Consider the following 20,851-nt stretch of genomic DNA (forward strand, 5'->3'; position numbering starts at 1 on the left):
TACTTTTCGGAACTGATCGTAGTTCCGGATATATTGTTGGTAGTACTGGGGTTACCCCCATTTCAGAAAAGCAAAAAACTTTTATAGCGGTCTACAAACCAGTCTTGCGACGCACAAAATGTTTTACAAACGCACTGATTTTGTAAAACAAACGCATTGACCAACATTCTGAGGGTTTTTGATCGAATTGACCACACTCTGGGGTATATCGGGAACCTGGTTCCTCCAGAGAAGCGGACATTTTTCGACTGATTATGAAACCCGTCTTTTGAACCCTTTTGAAAGCCTTCTTGTGGCATGTCAAACTGTATGAATTTGCGAAACAAGTACGCTAAAACACTCTTCGAGGGTTTTTGGTCTAGTTGGCCATACTCCCGGGTATTCCAGAAACCTGGTCCGACAAAGAGGACAATTTTCAACTGGTTGCAAAAGCCGTCATGCGGCACGTCAAATTTCATGATTTTGCTAAGCAAGTTCACTGAAAGACATTTTGAGGGTTTTGGTCTAATTGACCACACCCTGGAGTGTTCCGGGAACCTGGCTCCTCCGGTAAAGAGACAATTTTCGACCAATTATAAAACCCGTCTTGCGACATGTCAAATTTTATGATTTTGCAAAATAAGTACACTGGAGGTCATTTTCAGTTTTTGGGCGAATTGACCATAACCCGGGGTATTCCAGGAACCTGGTTATCCGGTAAAGAGGACACATTTCAACCAATTACAAAACCCGTCTTGTGGGGTGTCAAACTACTTAATTTTGAACAACCAGTGAACTGGAGAACCTTTTGAGAGTTTTGGTCAAATTGGATACACCCCCGGATACTCCAGAAACTTGGCTCCTCCGGCAAAGAGCACTCTTTTCAACTAGTTGCAAAACCAGTCTTTCGGCACGTCAAACTTCATGATTATGCAAAACAAGTACACGAAAGGATATTCTGATGGCCTTTGGTCTAATTTTCCACACTCCCAGGGTATTCCCGGAACCTGTTTCCTCCGGCAAAGAAGACACATTTCGACATGTCAAAATCATGAAGTTGGACAGGCCGCAAGACGGGTTTTATAACCGGTTGAAAAGTGTCCTCTTTACTGGAGGAGCTGGGATGTCGGAATATCCCTGGTTGTGGCCAATTATACCAAAAACTCTCCTAATGTTTTGCAGTGTACTTTTTTTTTTCAAAATCACGAAGTTTGACATATCGCATGACAGGTTTTAAAACTGGTCAAAAATTATCCTCTTTGCCGGAGGGACCAGGTTTCCGTAAGACCGCCCAAATATCGTCCAAATGCTCACAAAATGTCTTTCAGTGTGCTTGTTTTGCAAAATCATGAAGTTTGAAGTGCCACAAGACGGGTTTTCAACCAGTCGAAAATCGTCCCTTTTTCCGGAGAAACCACGTTCTTGGAAGATCTCGGGTTGTGTCAAATTTGACCAGAAACCATCAAAATGGTGTCCAGTTTGAAGTTTAAAGTTGGGGTGTCAAACGGCTTTTGTAATCAGTCGAAATGTGTGCCCTTTTTCAGAGGAACCAGGCTCCCGGAATACCCCGGAGTGTGGCCAATTCGATCGAAAACCCTCAGAATGTTGGTCAAGGCGGTTGTTTTACAAAATCATAAAGTTGTAATACACTAACTTACATCTGATAACTCAGGAATTCTTGAACGTTAGATTTTAACAAATTACTTCAATTTCAAAGAGCATCAGACTACCAAGCGGAATGATACTAGTGGCAGGACGCGTGGTAGAACAAGGCCAGCATGGCATTGGAATATATCAAGTGTCGCGCAAATATTTATTTTGAGCAAAAACACGGATATATTTGAACTGCGCATATATAAAGTTTGGAGCCGTGGCGACAAAGAGACACGGAGGCCAACAAATCTGTGTTTGGCTAGCATTTGGCGGATGTGGCAAAACGATTAGGGTCTCACCACATTTGGGACCGTCAACGGTCAAGCTACAAAATAAAACTTCTTCAAATTCTGCTTTTTTGAGGTCTTGAAAAGACTGTTATGGCCAGATTTAGCATCTTCCTCTAGTATTGAACCAATATTGTTGTTTTTTTGAACTAAATGAGGTCATCCTTCAAACATTCTAGAACTTAGCCCTATCGAGAAAGCTTGGGTCTTCTTGAAACCAAGATCCCAAAAAAAATTTAAAATGAACATGAACGCCACAAACTGTGACCCCATTCCTTTTGTCACCCATAATATTTAAATGAGCATTCTTTGATTTTGGAGATATCTTGTGAATCTGAAATGTTGTGATTTCAATTTTAAAATTTGGTTTGTATCCCTCCGACTTCGCCTACTGCACAGAGAGCACCACGTTCTGAAGTTCAGGCGGAATCGTCTTAAAGCCTTAGACGGTCTCCTAAAGGTAAAAATAATGCGACTGCCAGAGGGCTCCTCCCTGTAGGAATAGAAATAACGGTTCTTTGTAATATTTCCCTCCCTTCGCGATTTTTTCGTTGAGGTCGTTTTGTTTATTGTATCCGGTTCAGAAAGACGTAGGAATTGCAATTACTAATTAGATTGCAATTACTACGCTACTCACATTTTATGGACAGCACCGGTGGTCTGATAGTAAGCCTGACTGCTGTTCATCTCAGCGTGTCTAGATCATTGGGCTTTTCTAAGATGAAAAATTCGAGCCTTCCTTTGTAAGGTATGTGCCTCGTTTGACCGTAAACTGAGGAGGAATTCCACGAAGATCCGTCCGAAAATCTTTAAAATCGTGACCGACCATCTCAGATTCCGATGAAATTTTAGATATTTCACCGGCATGGAAGATAAAACATTTTCCACAGTCAATAAGATTATTTTGACTCGAGAGCAGTTTTTCAAAAGGGCGTAGACGTTTATACGTGCATTAATTTCAAAAAAGTTTTGTTCGATTAGAGACCATTCATAAATTACGTAACGCGTTTAGGGGGGGAGGGGGTACGAGAAGTTGTGACATGTTGTGACATCTGGGGGAGGGGGAGCAAGCTAGATCGTTACGTAACACGTTTTTACTGAACAAAAAAATTTTTTTCGAGGAATTTGTTACGTAATAGGGGAGGGGGGGATAGAGAATTTTGTGACAATTTGTTACATGGGGGGAGGGGGGAGTCAATTTTGGGCGATTTTCGCGTTACGTAATTTATGAATGGTCCCTTATCGTATTTTATACAGCAAAACTATCTGAGAACGACTTTCAGCGAATGAATGGGGGGAACTGGGTCAATTTGGACCTAGTAACGGTTCATGATATATAGAACTGACACGTGTCAACTGAATCACAAATAAATAATTTTTTCCTTAAAGCCTAATCAATTGCGTTTATTTTGTTCTAAACCGACTTTTTCCGATCTTTTACCGTATTGTGTATAAACGGTTTTGCGCAAAAGTACATGAAAGATTCGAATTACCCCGACCCTGTTCCTATTCGGACCACTTGTAATAGAAATGAATTCCTATTTTCGCCTAATTAGTAGTTGATAGTCTCGCTCAAAACAGGATATAAATAAAAGATATTATCCGGCAGATCCAAAATCACGATTATGCACTTGATTTAATTAATTGTTGTTGCCAGCAAAACTCTTGTTTTTCGGGTTACAAATTTTTCAAAGAAAAGCGCTCCGAAACAACATTCGCTCCTAGCGCACGCACACGAATACTGAGAACCGGAATATTTTGTGAGACAGAAAAGAGCTACAAGACAGCCATGAAAATGATATATACGCTTTTCATAATATTCCAATAGCTAAGAAATAGCTTGGGGTCCCAATTGGCCAGCGGTCCGAATTTCCCCACTTCCCCCTACGTACAGAAGTAGAAAAAAATACACACTGAAAAAATGTTGTGCCATTTTTCACAAAAACAACAATTTGTGTCAAAAATTTAAATTGCAAAAAACCGTTCTTTAATTTTTTTATAGTTTGTCAACTAAAATCTAAAGACAAAAGAAACATTTTGAATGTGATTGCATGATGGAGAACTTAACGCAAAAAAGTTTTTCTAACAATTACTTTATAGATGTTTTTAAATGTCATACTAATTGACATACAAAACTGTAATTTTATTACAGAATATAATTCTATATATCATTTTAAATCAGAATGCTTTTAACAAAAATCTTCTAAAATGCGATAGTTATCGAGATATTTGGAATTTTGTTCCAACAAAAACAATTAATTCGTGTAATTATGCCCAAAACAATTAATTAGTGTAACTTACCCTCGCCTTACCCCATCATAAAATGTCAACAATCTTATGTAAACCTTTTCAAAAACTTAAAAGAAACTTCTTGGTGTATTTACATTATGGAGAAGTATTCAATAAAAAAGTTTTTCTTTCTAACAAAAATTTGCAATCAAAAACACAATTTTATTTGTGAATCTGATTCTAAACGTCAATTTAAATCAAAATGCTCTCAACAAAAATTTTCTGAAATGTAGTGGTTCTCAAGATATTATAAATTTTGTTTTAACAAGCCAATTATTTTATTTTATTACGACAGTTTCATAAGTCATTCGCTCTTCTTTATCATCAACAATAGGTTTAGCAAAGGGTCCATAAAGTTTCCTGTAACTTTTTTTTACCTCAAGGCAATATTGCAAACCATTTGAAAGCTATAGGAATGTACTCAAAATATAATTGAACCATAGGGTATAATTAAACTATACAGTTGAACAATATTTTGATTGTTTTCGTATAGCTTTTAAAAGGTTTCCAATATCGCCTTAATGTCAAAAGAAAAGCTACAGAAAAATTTATAGGTCCTATTGTTGTTGATGGAGAAACGCGAAATAACTTATGAAAATGTCGTAATAAAAAAACTACAAGGGGCAGCTCTATGGGATTGTACGAAGTGTAGATGTAGGACTATACTACTTAAGGGGGGAGGGCGCTAAAAGGGTTTCACCGTAAAAAAAAATCAGTTCTTTGTCAAATTTTTTTAGAAAGATTTGTACATTATACTACATCATTTCAGTAACATTCTGTAATTTTTTCATGCAAAAATATCTACAAACGACTTTGTGGAACATCTCTGGAAAAACACGATTTGCGGTGTTCATTGCCAGTCAAAAATTACTATCCCGAAAAGTCAACGTAGGGGTTAGGTATTTTTTACGTAGAATGTGTATGCAAAATTTGAAATTATTCGGTCAAGCAGTTTTTGAATGGTAGATAGCACCGCAAACCGTGTTTTTCCAGTGACGTTCCACAAAAAGCTTCGTCACCGAGTCGCTAGTTGATATTTTTGCATGAAAAAATTATAGAATGTTATTGAAATGATGTAGTATAATGTACAAAGGTTTCGATCAGTCAGTCGATTTACAACCACCAAAGACACCGGTCACGAAATTCTGCCGTTGTCTGAGCCAGCGCAAAACGAACCACAATACAATACTGTTATCTTGTGTGCATTGTATTAAGAACGAAGGAAACCGTTCGATCTACTTTTACAACTGCCAAAGTCCCTCTAAACAAGAGGAACAAACGAGCAAAGTGAACGACAGTTAGTGCGTCTAGAACAAAAAAACCATTGTATGTACTCCTGCCATCATGAGTGAATTTGATGAAAAAGCGCTGCTTCGACCCAACACAGCGGTTGTTGACTTGAGATTTTGTTCTACACGACCGAGTCTCCGTGAGCTGGAACATTTTCTAAAGGTGAACATGAAGCTTAGGCTTAAGGACGTCACCAGGCATTGTATTTATCGCTCATATGAGCAAATGCGCACGGATAGTTTGCTACTGCGACAATAAAAACTCATATTTTCACACGAAAAGTTATTGGCACTCACACAACTTCTCCGGATAAATACAACGTGTTATTTCTCCGGATAAATAAAACAGCCGGAAATTGAGTGAATGAGTTTATCACGGTATCCTTTTTGCGTTCCCTGCTTTGCTGTCGTTATTCCAAAATACGATAAAACAAGTCTATCATACTTTTTTCCGCTTTTCTTTGTAATTAAGTGTATTTTTTAAAGTTTTTATTGATTTCCACGAAATTAAAATTTTATCACCTTCTCCGGTGAGAAGGAAAAAGTCAAATAAATTTTATCCGGAAAATCATTCTCACGCTATTTGTGGAGACAGAGAATTTTGCGACTCATCTTATCTCGGAAAAGTTGGACATCGGATAAGCTACTTCTCGCGTGAGTGAGAGAGAATTAAAATCCCTGGACGTCACCTATCTTCAATATCATCTGCGCAGTGCAGTATTGAAATCCTTCACCACATTAGACCAAGCAAAGAAATTCACTTTACAGAATAACCTGAAACACGTGATTAAAAGTGACAGTGTTGAAATGAAGATCCCAGTGTACATAGAAAATGATTTTATAGATGTGAGACTACATGATTTATCGCCGCGTACTTCCCGTGAATCAATTACAAAATACATGTCGCAATTCGGAGAAGTGGAATCCGTTACACCTGATACTTGGAGAAACTTCTTCCCGGGTACTCCTAACGGTGTTCTTTCGGCGAGGATGCGAGTGGAAAGACCTATTCCCTCCCACTTGGTTATACAATTCAATTATAATGGAACTAACATTAAACAGATCACGCTATGCACCCACAAAGGGCAGACACCTACGTGGAAATACTGCAACCAGACGGCACATCATGGAACACCTTGTGCGGAAGATGCTGAGGAAAATGCATCACAGCCAATTCCCCACACACATTCGGAAAACCAATCCAAAACACAGACTTCAATACCATCACCAGAACAAGAAACGGTTACCAATTTTGTGGAAGCTGTTCAATCCATAATAACAACTATAAAAGCAGCGTCTAATGGTTCAGAATCAACTGTTAGCACCATCCACGAGGAAGCCAATACCAATGACAGCAGACTCTCGTAACCCGTAAGGGCAATAAGAAAGGAGGAACATCTTACCGTGAACATGTAGACACCATAGACGATGATGACATCGACGGAAACAAAAAAAAATTAACCGACCCACAAGATGCACTAGGCGAGCAGACCAATGGTACCTTACCACGAAAGAAAATCTCCCCACGCAATAGAAAGTTGCGTGAACGAGACCTGAAGGATACTTCATTATATTTTTTATTCATTTTTATTTTTACATATTGTAATGATTTAATAGACCCACGGCTCCGTTGAGTTACCACAATGAGCCGTGACCGAACTAATATCTGGAACTAAATCTAGCACAAGATCAGCTTTTTAAAAATTGTAAAAACTTTTCGATTGTTTTTGTGGTAAAAATCCCGAACCAGTGAAGAAAAATTATATTTTAGACAATATAATCACATTTCATGTATAGCTTTCTAATTATATTTTGATATTACTGTAACTTTCCTAAAACACGCATACAAATGTAGCGAATGTAGTGGTCTTAATCATATATCGAAACTATAAATATGCAAGAATCGAAAACAATTTTTTTTATTTCGGTTATAGAGGTTTTAACCTTAAGGTCATTCGCCTCTTCGGGTTAGAAAAACCTCTTACGAGAATGTGCGGGGTTGGGACTCGAGCCCAGCTGCGGCAATCGATTTACCAACTACGCTGCGCCCACCCCCCTTTAAAAAACAAATTTTTGCTACGGGTTATCGAGTGGCAGTGTATTCATTCATAAATAGGCTTTGTAGTATGTACCTAATATCAGAATCAAAAGAGGATAGGCTGAGTGGAAATAAATCACGTGAAGTGGAAATGAATCAATGAATTGATCGAACGTAAATAATAAACTTTCGTTGTGCTCTCCATCGATCCGCATAAATTTGTTGCTAAGAAAGTTTTCGTCTTTGCGCAACAAAATCACAGATTGCTATCATACAGGTTACGCATGCAACCGCTAACAAACAGGAATGCCACATTGAAATCTGTGTTTCGTTCAAAAATATCTTTTTACCATCTGTGATAGCTAAAACAGGAAAAAAAAAATTGTGAAAATCGGTGATAAAATTCCGACAAATCCAATAATATTCAAAAATCTGTGAAATTTTCATCAAAATGCCAAAAATCTGCCATCCGCAAAAAACAAAAATTGTGAAAAAAATCTGTGACATTACAGAAAAAATCTGTGAATATGGTAACCCTGCTAACAAATTAGATATACCTACCTACACATTCGCCTCAAACGTTGAACCAAACCGCACAAAGCAAAATGAGCCAACGCTGATGATGATGGGTAGAGCGAAAGAGACCACGAAACTATGTTAACCGTGTTTGTAAATGGAGTTCGAATGTACAAACGATTTTGTGTGCGAATAATTTTGTTCGAGATTACATAAAATAAGTGCTGGAAACGTACATAAAAGTGTGCTGGAAACGAGCACAACACAAAATAAAGCATAGTGTTTGAACGGACAAGCTTAGTCGCGTGTTGGACGGCACTGAGTAGCGTGCTTCCACAGCACAGCCAGTGTAACAGACTTCTAACTCAGCTACACTGGCTGTGAAAACACACAGCGCAGTGAACTGTTCCGCCTGCTGTTCAACAGGTAACTGAGCTTGTCCTGCCAAATCCGTTCTTTAAATAGTCGATGATGACGTCATTCATAGAAGCGAGCTAGGTACACAAATCTATCGGTTCTTAGAAGTATTTCGGGGCGATATGTGCAAAAAAATTTAAAATTTATCGTGAGATGGCTGAATTATATACGTTTAAAATTGGACCACTATTCGTTAAATAGCATTTTTGTAGAATTTGCAAAGTGCACCCCCATATCGAAAACAAAGACATAGTCCTACGTCAAAATGTTTCCTTATAACTATTTTGTAAAATGGGAACAAACAATGAGTGACAGTAAAGCAAGTGTATATCCCGATGCGGTCAAACTATGTGGCAGCCAACTTTTCGAAATGTCCGTGAAGATCATCAATTCGTGAGGTGAAGGAATTGTTGAAGCTCCACATTTAATTTTGTGCAGTTCCACTATCTGCATCATGAGTCAGTGATTATGATCACATTAGTCAAGCAGAATCATTTGCTTCGCAGAACAACTTCAAATACGTCGAATGTAATGATATTTTATGCAGCATACCAACAATATTGAAGTACAGTTACACGACCTTGTACTTAGTACTAATCCCGTCGCTATCAAACAACTCTTGCCGAATTAACGAGAAGTGGATGACGTTAAAGCAATAATTTGAAGGAACTTCTTCCCAGGAATGGGCAACTGCGTTTGTTTGGGAAGAATGCGTCCCACAAAACCTATCCCTTCCTACTTGACCATCCCATGCAAATAAGTTCAAGATATTGCATATACTCATCGAATATTCGTCACGCATCCAGGGCAGATTCCTATGTCGTCGCTGTTGTGCTATCTTATGACAAACGCCATTTTGGGGCAAACTGAGTTAGATATGCCACATTACTTATCTGAAAAATCTCTACAAAGTGGCATTTTCAGAATTTTGAAATTCTACTTGGTTACTAAGATATAGCGAAAAACATGATGAGAAATTATTAGTTTTTTGCTTCAAAGCACTATATCTTCAGATTTGCTTAAGTTGTATTGAAGTTTTAGATGTTTTTATACGTAAAAATGTCTGAGGAACACAATGGCATAAAAATTTTCAAAAGAAAAATACATGAGTTGCGAGAAAAACACAGTTTATATTTTAAACTGGAAATATAGCATATTTGGCAACACTGCTACCAAAAGTTACTACCTTTTCTAGATTCCCTGATTCATGTCCTTCAAAATTCATCTTACCGATTGTTTATTGACCAAATTAAACCAAAGATATGAATAAATGTTTATAATTGATGCTTTTTCTCTATGGAAAATTTTCAATGCACGATTATGACACGCCATACAAATTTTGTCATCAATACACACCTATGACAAGTGTGAGTGCGACTTTTGTTTACATTTTTAGTAAAAACTAGCAATGCAGTTCACCGATCTTCATAATATTTGGGAGATTAATACAGAATAGATAGAAGCATCAATTGTCTTCTCTGAATTGGTTCTACCACCACCAAGTTACAAGATATTCAATCTCAAACTTTAAAAATCGTTTTTCTCGAAATGTGCTAAATGGCGCTTGTCATAAGATAGCACAACAGCGACGATGTGTCAATACTGTAATCAGTCGTGGAAAACTGTATGCAAAGGCTGCTAAGGAAATCCTATCTAGTACGATCATGACCACTACACAGTCTTCTTTTGCTGAACCACGATAGGTTGTTAAACCAATGACTTTGGACAAACAGGAATATCCGACTCAATTTTGCTAACACGTTGAGCCGTGTCAAATAAACAAAAAAAAATAAAACCATCAAACAACCAACAGTGAAAACCGAAACTGTTCTAGCGACGATGATGTAGACGTGCACGCGTGTGAGGGAAAAGACACACGGAACAATCAACATGCAGCCGAGGGCAAAGCAAATAACGATTCACAGCCAAAATAAAATCCACTTACATAGCGGATACCAGTGCGCCCTCGGTAGGTAGTAGGCACAATTTACTGTTTTTTGCTTGAATTACATTTTTAATGTAGAATGAATTTAAGCTTGCAATGTAGGGCCCTTTTCCAAGCATCGACTGAGGCACCCGCGTCAGTTTTTGCACTTCGAAAACTTCCATTGTACTGAACGGAATGTGTAGGGGAGACCGGGGCTAGTTGGCGGTGTTTTAAGTTTTCAATTTTTACTGCTCTGATGTAGACAGATTTTGCAAAATAGAACACGCGGCATGAAAGAGCAGACTGTTGGCAACATCTCTGATATTTTTTAAAGTGTTTGATGTATTTTCTCCATTTTTAGAGACAAAAATATGTGACGCGGAAAACCCGCCAACTTACCCCGGCCCCGCTGTAAGTTGGCGGTATGTGAGGATACGTCAAAAACTAAGCAATCAAATGGAGATTCAATTACTTCAAGAGTCCTTTTGGAACGTGCTGAATGTCTTTTCGAGAAAACTGTATATTAACAGACATTTGCTATTATATTTCAGTTTCAATACCCCGGCATTTTGACTTTCACGCGTACTCCCTATTCAAAAGCAAATTTTCGAATAAATGTCTCCCACATTGGAGAGGTACACAAGAAAAAGAATTTCTTACTTTGGAGTGAATTCCAGAAATTAAAATTTTCGGTGTCTTTATTGCACGCAAACTTGCCCAGCGTGCAACACCGCCAACTTACCCCAACCGCATATTTTATTAAAAACTATTTAAAATATATCTGGAAGACTGCATCGGGAAAAATCGAAAGCCGGGCCCCAACCTCTCCATCCGAGAAGTCGCAAGCAAGCTGGGAGTGTCACCTACAATCATGCATCGATTTATAAAAGGAACTCGACCGTCGGTCTACAAGAAGATGGTGACTCCAAATCGATAGGTCTGCCAGAGAACGATCGGGGAAGCTGTACATACAGCTGACGAAGTTATATTGAGTGGTACAGAATAACGAAACGTGCGTCAAGGCTGACTTTAAATATCTCCCTGGACAGGAATATTATACATCGACTGGAAGCGAAACGGAGGCACTTATTAACACATTAAGCTATCGAAGTTCGCAAAAAAATATCTCGTATGGCAGGCCATCTGTTCCTGAACCTTTACATCGCATCAATTATTCCGTTCCGTTTTGGACACATTTAGTTTCTTGCCATTATGGAAAAAAATTAGAGGTGTGCGCCACTGCACCGCGTAGACGATTTCAGGTAAAAAAAATGGTCGGCGCGCCGTCATTTTTTACCTGAAATAGGCGGCGTGGTGCGACGGCGCGCGCCACTAGAAAAAAATGTCATGTAGTGGTTTGCCGCAAACAAAGTCCTGGTGGTGCCCAAGACCATGAACCCTCCAAACATGCCAGAGCTCACCCAATAGAAAAAATATTGTGCACTCGCCAAGCGGAACCTCAAGAAGCCGCGTAGGTCGGATGTCAACGAGATTCTGTTCAAGGCAAACTGGCGTTCTTCGGCGAGGAAAGTGACCAAGGAAGCAGTGCAAACGAAAGGCTTGGCAATTGGTATTCGCTAAAAAGGAAGAACGAGAAAATATTGCTTTATTTTGTAAAAATTGAACTTGCTAAAGAAACATGATTTACTTTTTTAATAAAGTTTGAACGATTTCATACATTCTTGTTTGACATGATTTACTTTTTTAATAAAGTTTGAACGATTTCATACATTCTTGTTTGACTAATTTTGTATCATTACACCCTTTAATACCAAGCTTGGTTTTTTAATTTTTCACCACAAACAGTATCCTCTGAATAAAATTCTATTGTTTATTAACACCATAAAACAACAATTACCGCATAATTCGAAGAACGAAGAATGCCAAAGTTCCGACGGTTCCTTCCGCTATAACCGGCTACTCACTAAAACCGCCACCAACACCCGCACAAAACACACACGTACGTAATCCGGAGAAATGTTTCACACTCAGCGAACCGCTTGTGTCACCGGGTTATTTTTACCGCTGCTGGCATAAACCGAGATTATTAGTAAACTACTGCGTCGCCACTAGCAAAATAAAAAATAACTACTGCATCCAAAGCGTCAATTCAGATGAATGATGCGCAGTGCTAATAAAAATAAAATAACTACCGGAAGTTGGTGCAAGACTCCGGCACAGTCAAATCAAATCGTTGTCGAATTCGTTGGTCGTTTCGATCATCACACAAAAGTTACCACTTTTCGATGGGAGTTGTCGCTTCTATTCTATGCAGTATGTTTTTCGTAATCATTGTTTTGGTGTTCGTTTGCAATTTAATCGAAGATCGCGGGTCGAGTTTTCCTTTGGCGGGAACTTAAATTTCGGAGCGCACCGGGAGCCGGAAATTAATTCTAAAACAATGTCGGAATAAAACACAAAATCGTTCGGATCGCGGTGTCGAACTGAACTTTTCCTGCAAATTACGAGAAAGGTATTCGCAGATATAGCGCGAAATTCGGAAGAGATCCACTGGTAAGAGCAGAAAATTTGCCAAAAATTCACTAACAAATACTAACCGGGGGTAGGGGACACTCTCGCAAACCTGCTGGTAGTGGTCGATGCGGCCTAGTGGTAGGGACAAAGAAAAAAGGAAAATATTTGCAGTTTTCCCGCACACAACCACTTTGCCGGAAAACGCTATCAACTGCGATCGTAAACGTCCGATTCAAGTTCACGCGTTGTGGCGATCGCTCACACTAAATTATCCCTTCGAATCCGCTGTCGAATATTTTGGATGACGAAAAATTGGCAGTGTTAACTCTGTTCGGATTTTGCTAGTTCACTGCACAGCTCGGCAGCGGCCGGTTCATTCTCGCATTTGATTCGCGTTCTCACTTGCCACCGTCAGTCACCCACCCCAGCCGGTGTAAAAAATCGTCGTCGGCCGTCCACACAGTTTTGTATTAATTCAGTGGGAAGGCAGCGCAGCGAGTGAGTGAATGAATGCAAAGAATGAAAATGCTAGTGAGTACAATGTATATAAATTTCCCACACGAAAAAAGTCTATCACACACAAACACTACGGCAAAAGTCTTCCGAGGAATGATCGCGGGTACACAACCACCTTCGATCGCAGGCCGGCTGGACTGTGCTGTGATGGTGCGATGGAACGATGTAAGAATAATTCCGTAACAGGCTGGTCGGATTTTTTAATTGAAGGTTACGTTTTTTAAAGTTTAGAATATAGGATACATGTTACTATTTACTATTTTAATCGAGCTAGATTTAGTAAGTTTAATCCAACTTCAAAATTTTTTGGTCAAAAAAAATGGAAGACGTGCTCCAAACTTGAATCGGAATATTAACATTGTGGAAGTTAAGATTTATATCGGAAGTGAACCATGTTTCACATAATTCAAAAGGATTGAATCTTCAGTTATTTATTAAAAATTTTAAAGAATCTATTTTCGGGATAATACTTCTGCAATTAAACTGTAGAGCAGTGATCAAATCCGTGACCTCGTTCGAAGAGTTGGCCATCGAAGGATACAATATCTGAGAGGATGGGCCTTTTAGCAGTCAACTGCTTCAAACATGTTTTTACTGTAGGCAGAAAAGCTAACAATAAACTTTTAATAGGATCGGTAATATTGAAAGTTTTTATGATCCGGTCCGCAATGTCCGGGAGTTTGAGCGATTATTCTCAACTGAAACAAAGAAACACTTGCTATGTTTGAGGTTCGGGGAAATTCTGGGGACACCTTTTCTGATCTTAATTCTCCGAGACCAAGAGCTGCTGGCTTCGGTTTGGTTACAGCATTTCCAAGAGACAATGGTGTAGCCATTGTAACTTGGAGTTCGCTCAGCGAAATTTGCGCAGCTGCGGTGGGCTGGGCATGTCGTCAGAATGGTGAACAACCTCGATAAAAATGGTGCTAGAAATTAATCCGACAGCTACAAGAAGGAGAGCTCGGCCAACATGAAGCAGACCTTCATGCGCTGCGAAGCGACAAACAGCCATGGACAGAGTGAACTGGAGACGACTTCTTGATACAGCAAATGACAACATGGCGTTAGACTGATTGGCAAGTAAAGTATTTAAGTGAAAGTTTAGCAACAAGTTTCCCAACATAAAAACATCTTCTGACAAAATAATTTTAGTGATAAATCGTCCTAGAAAAAGTCTTGGAAAATTAACTCTTCAAAAAAGTAGTAAGAGACTTGGTGTCTTCAGAAAAGTTGTTGGGAATCTCATTTAAAACATATTTATTGAAGATTTGCAAGCTCTATGTATGTATCATAGCGAGATATAAAACGATATTTACGAATTATTCTTAGGTCCAGTTTCCTTCAATCAGCTTCAGACACATGGCTTGGATAAAATGTTTATTTTATTGTTTATTAACAGCAGAAGAATTTGATCATATACAGCAACCATTCTCGTTCCATGTACCCCTTTCCAAATACTGATCACCATGATGTACCCCTTTCTGAAAATTGTTTAGCATCATTACCCTGTAGGGTTGCTACCCCTCCAGTTTTTGGAGAGGATCTCATTGCCTCGGGGTTTTACATCTATTTCTCCGAGTATAGTGATACGATGAATAATTTTAACTCAATATATTCAAATGAGTTCCTCTGGTGTTAATGTTGACTGCTCGAGAAGCGGACCTTAACTGTCGGTCAGGTAGAAAAGATTTGCTACTTTGTTGGAATCGACCTTGCGACTGTGATGACGAATAACCGAATATTTTGTGCCCAGCAAAAATTTCGGAAGACACCGCAGTGTGCTTCACAGAAGCTAGCGCTTTCCTGCCTGCTTCACGGTACTTAGCTGTGGCCGAGGGCAATGGTTGTTCGGCTGCTCCTCCACAGCGTGAGTGGCCAGTGCTTTTGGGTTTTTGTCGTTAGCCAGGGAAGTGAAATTTCACACCTATCTAAGTGGACAATACGGTTTACGAACGCGATAAATTTACAGCTAATAAGAAAAGCTCAAAGTAGTGGTGTCCATCAAGCTTTACCAAAACAAAACAACAAACGGACAATGTGAGTCAATTCTTGTGATTGATACTTCGACGAGTTACAAAAAGAATGCAAGAGTTTATACTTGTTTAATTTAAACTCAGCGGATAGTTCAGATAGGTTCAAAGTGATTCTATAAAAACCTATCCCAGGTTAGTAAAAAATTTCTGGTGAAAACCTTACCAAAGGTGGTAACCCTATTACCCTGTAAAAAAAGATTTTCAATTGGATGAATGCCACAATTTTACAATTAGAAAACTGTTTCAGGGCACTCTCAGTAAGCATCTTAATTCTTGACATACTGATACAATATCTAAAGGCAAATACCCGACAGGAATGTTTGGATAACAAGTTAAAATTTGTCCCGAATAATTCACCCCCAATAATCGTCCAATTTATCACTGGGGGTGAATTCACCCCCGGTTGAAAACCACTGATATACAGTACTATCAGAATAACTCGTTTTGAAGGTTCACTTTCGCAAATAGTCTAATATATCTCAATATCCTGAATACATGGAGCATTCATGTCTTCAGCCACGTTATTTATAATAAAATTTTCGTAAACTGTAGACACCAGGTTTTTCGAGACTAAATTTGTTTAAAGAATTAATGCATCCATCTGGGAGGATTATTCACCAAAATTCGAAGCTATGTGATATTGACCGTAAAAACTGTTCTCAAGTATTTATTTTACTTTTCTTCGCAATTAAAGTTTATGACTTAAGAACGAGTCCTTATATACGAAATTGTATTTCGCCATTTAATTCAGAAATAAAAAAAACATCATAATTAGTCACTAATTTGACAATTTTTTTTTAATTTTCTTCAATTCCAATCCTACTTAGGGGCTATTCAAAAAATGATTGTACAAAAGAAAATCAAATCTTCATAGAAACTGATCCTGACCTACTAGAGGTCAACGGCAAACGCAATATTTCATCAATTTTTAGATGGATGTTTTCATGTAGGTATTATATTTATGTTTATGTTTATGTTTATTACCTTCACCAACAAGCCCCTTGGCCCCAATGGTGGTTGCTTAAACTAATTACATTTTAAAATTGACAACATTTTCGCTTTTATAGCATTCCGCGTCCGGTTGAAGTCGAAGGCCGTCGCCACACTGTTAAAAATTCGTTGGAGTCCGGTTACAGCGCTCTGGCAACCATAGTTGGTTCTCCTGAACGGAACTCGCAGAAGGGAGTTATTACGTAGAGCTCGAACGCGGGCTTGAAGATCCAGACGTCCGAGGATTGTAGGGCAATCCACTCTGGCAGAGAGTAAGTCCGAGACAAACAGGGCTCGAGAGCAGTCCCTCCGAATGCTGAGTGTATCGAGGTGTATAAGCTGGCAACGGTTTTCATAGCTCGGCAGCTGAAATCTGTTTCGCCATGGGAGATGACGAAGGGCGAAGCGTATGAACCTGCGTTGGACAGCCTCGATTCTGTCAATCCCGTTCTGGTAGTACGGATTCCAAACAGCTGAACAATATTCTAACGTTGAGCGGACCAACGCGCAGTAAAGCGATTTAAGACAATATACGTCCCTGAAGTTTTTCGCTATTCGGAAGATGAACCCAAGCTGTCGTGATGCCTTATCCACGATGTATGACGTATGTGGTTTGAATGTTAATGCCGAATCCATGATGACTCCGAGATCTTTGATGTGAGAGTGTCTTGGAATGCTCGAGCCGAAGAAATGGTAGTTAAACTGAGTCGGTTGGCGTTTCCGCGTGAACGTAACGATTGAGCATTTGCTCGGGTTTAAAACCATTCTGTTTTGATCACACCACGTGCTAAAGCTGTCCAGATCCCTCTGAAGAAGCTCGGCATCGGTTTTATCCCGTATTTGTTGAAAAATTTTGATATTGACATGTAAACTATTAGATCCGCACTAAGAGATCAGTTGCATGATCCCATTCCCACAATTCACCAAAAGTCCCCATGGTGTTTGAAACATTAAGTTCTGAATGTAATGATCAGATAAGAAACTTCCAAAATTATTATTTGAATATTAAAACTTAATTTTTTTTAGTTAAACTGGTCACCACCAGTCTTCCCAAATGAAGATCGAACACCATGTTCGCTCTAGTTCTGTGACCATCCTATACCATCATTTCGTATGCAAACTCGAACGCGCCAATGCGTACCAAAACACGAGCACATGTTCGTCTGCACAACCGAGCCGCATGTACGTACGCGGTATTCGTACACACATGTTCTTGATACTAGCTTTCTTTTTCTCTCACTCATCACTACTAGCATTGACTCATTCTGTTTTGTGTGTACCTTTCTTATGTACGCACACGGTGTACGTACACGGTGTTTAAACCTAAGTGTTGATGCTTGAATTTTTCGAGAAATTATAATGAACTACCCAAACCCAAATTTAAAGTAATTAAGCCTAATTGAATTAATTAAACACCTAAAATATATAAACTAAACTTAATCGTGTGAATTGATCTAAATCTTGCATAATAAACCGCAAGCAGATAAGTGCGCCACCCTATTAAAAGGCACACAATCCCGCAATGTAGCATAAACTGCGTACCGATCAGCGCAGCGATCATACACCACACTAGCACACAGAAAGCGATCGTTGTAAACGAAACCGTGTGAGACAGATTACGCAAAATCAGCTGACAAAGGCAATTGTGATTGATACCCCGATCAAGACAGTGCGTACGTACCCAAAGTGAATAGTCCGTCGTCGCGAGTGAGAATTGGTAAAATATTGGCCTTGTGAAAACCCCGATAAAAGGTGATAATAAAGATTATCAACGAGTGCAACTGGACAATGTAGATTACCGAATAATCCCGCGAGTGCAGTGAACGATCGATGCTAGTTTACTAGTGAAGAAAGGCTCCCGTGCAGTGAGAATAAGTCTGGAGAAACTTTGGATTAGGACATCACCGACGATCATTCTGGGCCGTCTTACCACAGACGGAAGAAAAACCTTCGACCGGAACACCATAAAGTAAGTCGCCCCAACACTAAGTTTGCACATTGTTCGCTTGCGTTCGGTGTTCGATGCGAACCTGTACACAAAGGCAAATTTTGTACACGGGTGCAAACTTGTCGATGTTCATGGGAGACTGCAACACATCAATTTTTTTTCGATTCAATTAATTATGGTATGGGGTGAGGTTTCTTAACTCCCAAAACCCTCTCCTGGATACACCACTGTCAAAAGGTGTCACTTTCGAAGCCACTTCGAGAGGGACACCTTTTGGCCTTTACAAGGAAGTTTAGGAGAAGAAAAGTTCCTCCTCTTCCTATAAATTCTAGACACTTAAAGGTGTTCTCTCGTGTGGGTCATTAGCCTCGCCCTCGTTAGGAGTCAAGAGAGCGTAGCGGTTCGTTGAGGATAGTGGCGTAGTTTTCTTTATCATTTTTGCGAAAAAATGTTTGGAATGTGCCGAAGGGGATCGTTTCAATTTATCTCCGCGTAGTTTGTATGCGGAACATGCCGAGATATCATGCAGACTCTCTGCACAGTAAGGACACGTTTTAGTATTCTTACTGTACGAATCATCCACGTAATATTCATCACACTTTCACAGCAGGCCTTATTGCTATAGTGGGTGGCCGTGTGGCCCAATTGTTTACGCTTTGTACAATTCATGACCCACGGTACGTAGAGACATACAGGCAAACGAATCTTGGGCAGGAGAATGTAGTTCGGTAAAGCGGATCCTGCGAAGGTGTTCCGATAGGAGTTCGATTGGGGGTATGTTTTCGAAGCATCTTCCGCGATTAACACTGAAATCTAATGTTTGTGATCCAGCATTTTCAACTGCTCAAGTAAGCGGACTCTAAAACAGCCAACTTCGTACTGTAGCAGATCTTCGCATGTCATACTCTCATCGTTGACAGCGCCTTTAATTTCTACCCTTACAGTTGGAATATATACATTAACATTTCGCTTAAAACGCTTACAGTAAACAATATCGTTTGCCTGCTTTGAGTTGGCCAACAAGACCCTTACGTTGTCCGAGTGAACGCTTCAAATTTCGATCATAGCAGATAATCGTTCTGTAAGGTCTTTAGGAAAAAGTAGAAGATTCAGCAATTTAGTCTTGGGCCGAAAGAAGGCCACAAATGGACTAGTTGAGAGTTCTGGGTAGCATTCGGGGTGTGAGGGAGCCTTAAAAGTTGAACCCGATTCAACCTCTCTTTGACCATCCGAAGAGGAAACCATCGAAAACGTCAACGCACGGGGTCAGTGCCCGCAAAAGTGGAAGAAATAAAAAAAATAAGTTAAGGCAGATAAAAACCACTCATCATTGAACTGGTTTCCACCGACGCACCTCTATTGGTTAATCCTTACTACCTGAACAAAAAGCTGAGGAATGTGACTTTGAGAATCATGCACAACGCAAACCGAAATATAGCGTATAATCGTCTAATCACACACCACACGGGGATTAAAATACATCCAACCTGTCTGAGAGCTACGGTACGAATGAGCTTTTTATTTTTGTTGTATTATAAATTATATTAAGAAACAAAATAAATGCTCGAAAACAGTAAGCTGGCTACGTCCCTGATGGTGTCTCGTCGAGGTAGACCTAGCCTACTCCGGCGGAGGCTTTCGACGGCGGTGATTGGTCTCCCGAACCCGTTGCTCGCTGTTCATCGTGCCATTTCCGCTGTAAGTCGGTCATGATCTGCGTTACCACTCGTCCGACGTCGATCTGCATCCACTGAACCGCTTTGCAGTTGCCAACCAACAACACCTCCGTTTTGTGGTGAGCTGGCTGTAACTTGAATCCAATTCTTCATCGCGTCGATTGTTTGCGTCACTGATACCTCAACCTCGCCCAAAAAACGCACGATTTTCACTTTCCATAATTCATCGTACATCCCATTTCAAAGAGTTTGACTGAGAATGGAACCTTGACGGACGTAAGCTGTAACTCGCATTGATTTCTGTTCTTCGTTTGTCTCGTAGCTGTGGAGTCTTCAGGATCTGGCATAGATCCTTGGGGACCCTAATTTTGCGCAGCGCTGCGACGATATCTCCCCATCTGATACTGTTTAATACATACTTGACATCTATTGTGATCACAGCGCAGTATCAATCTCCACTTCGCTTCCGTTTATATGCCTTCTCTGTACTCTCGAACACTGTCTGAATTGCATCCACTGTCGATGCTCCTTTAGGGAATCCGAACTGTATCTTGGGCACTCCGCGCTCACCATCCATGCATTTCGCCAACCTGGTAAGGGTGATTCTTTCCAATAGTTTTCCTAGTTTAACCAGCAGACATATGGGCCTATACGAGGTCACATCGCCCGGTGGCTTCTCTGGCTTCGGCAGCAACAACAGCTTCTATACCTTCCACATTTCGGTGAAATTGTCTTCATCTAAACCCAACTACAACACCATCCTGAACATGTCCGGGTATGCTTTCAGCAAAACGTTGGATATTCCATCCGGAGCGGAG

The 20,851-nt window shown here is 39.8% G+C and overlaps 1 protein-coding gene across 1 annotated transcript in view; it reads right to left on the reverse strand.

Annotated features, from left to right (window-relative positions):
- LOC131684287 (serine-rich adhesin for platelets) overlaps positions 1–12,855 on the reverse strand; it is a 384,398-nt gene extending 371,543 nt beyond the window's left edge. The window contains exon 1 of the mRNA XM_058967008.1: positions 12,254–12,855. The gene's annotated coding sequence lies outside the window, so the exon portion shown is untranslated. The remainder of the gene's footprint in view (positions 1–12,253) is intronic.
- Positions 12,856–20,851: the final 7,996 nt, after the last annotated feature.

The sequence above is a fragment of the Topomyia yanbarensis genome, chromosome 2 (assembly GCF_030247195.1).
Source record: "Topomyia yanbarensis strain Yona2022 chromosome 2, ASM3024719v1, whole genome shotgun sequence".
NCBI classification, from domain to species: Eukaryota; Metazoa; Arthropoda; class Insecta; order Diptera; family Culicidae; genus Topomyia; species Topomyia yanbarensis.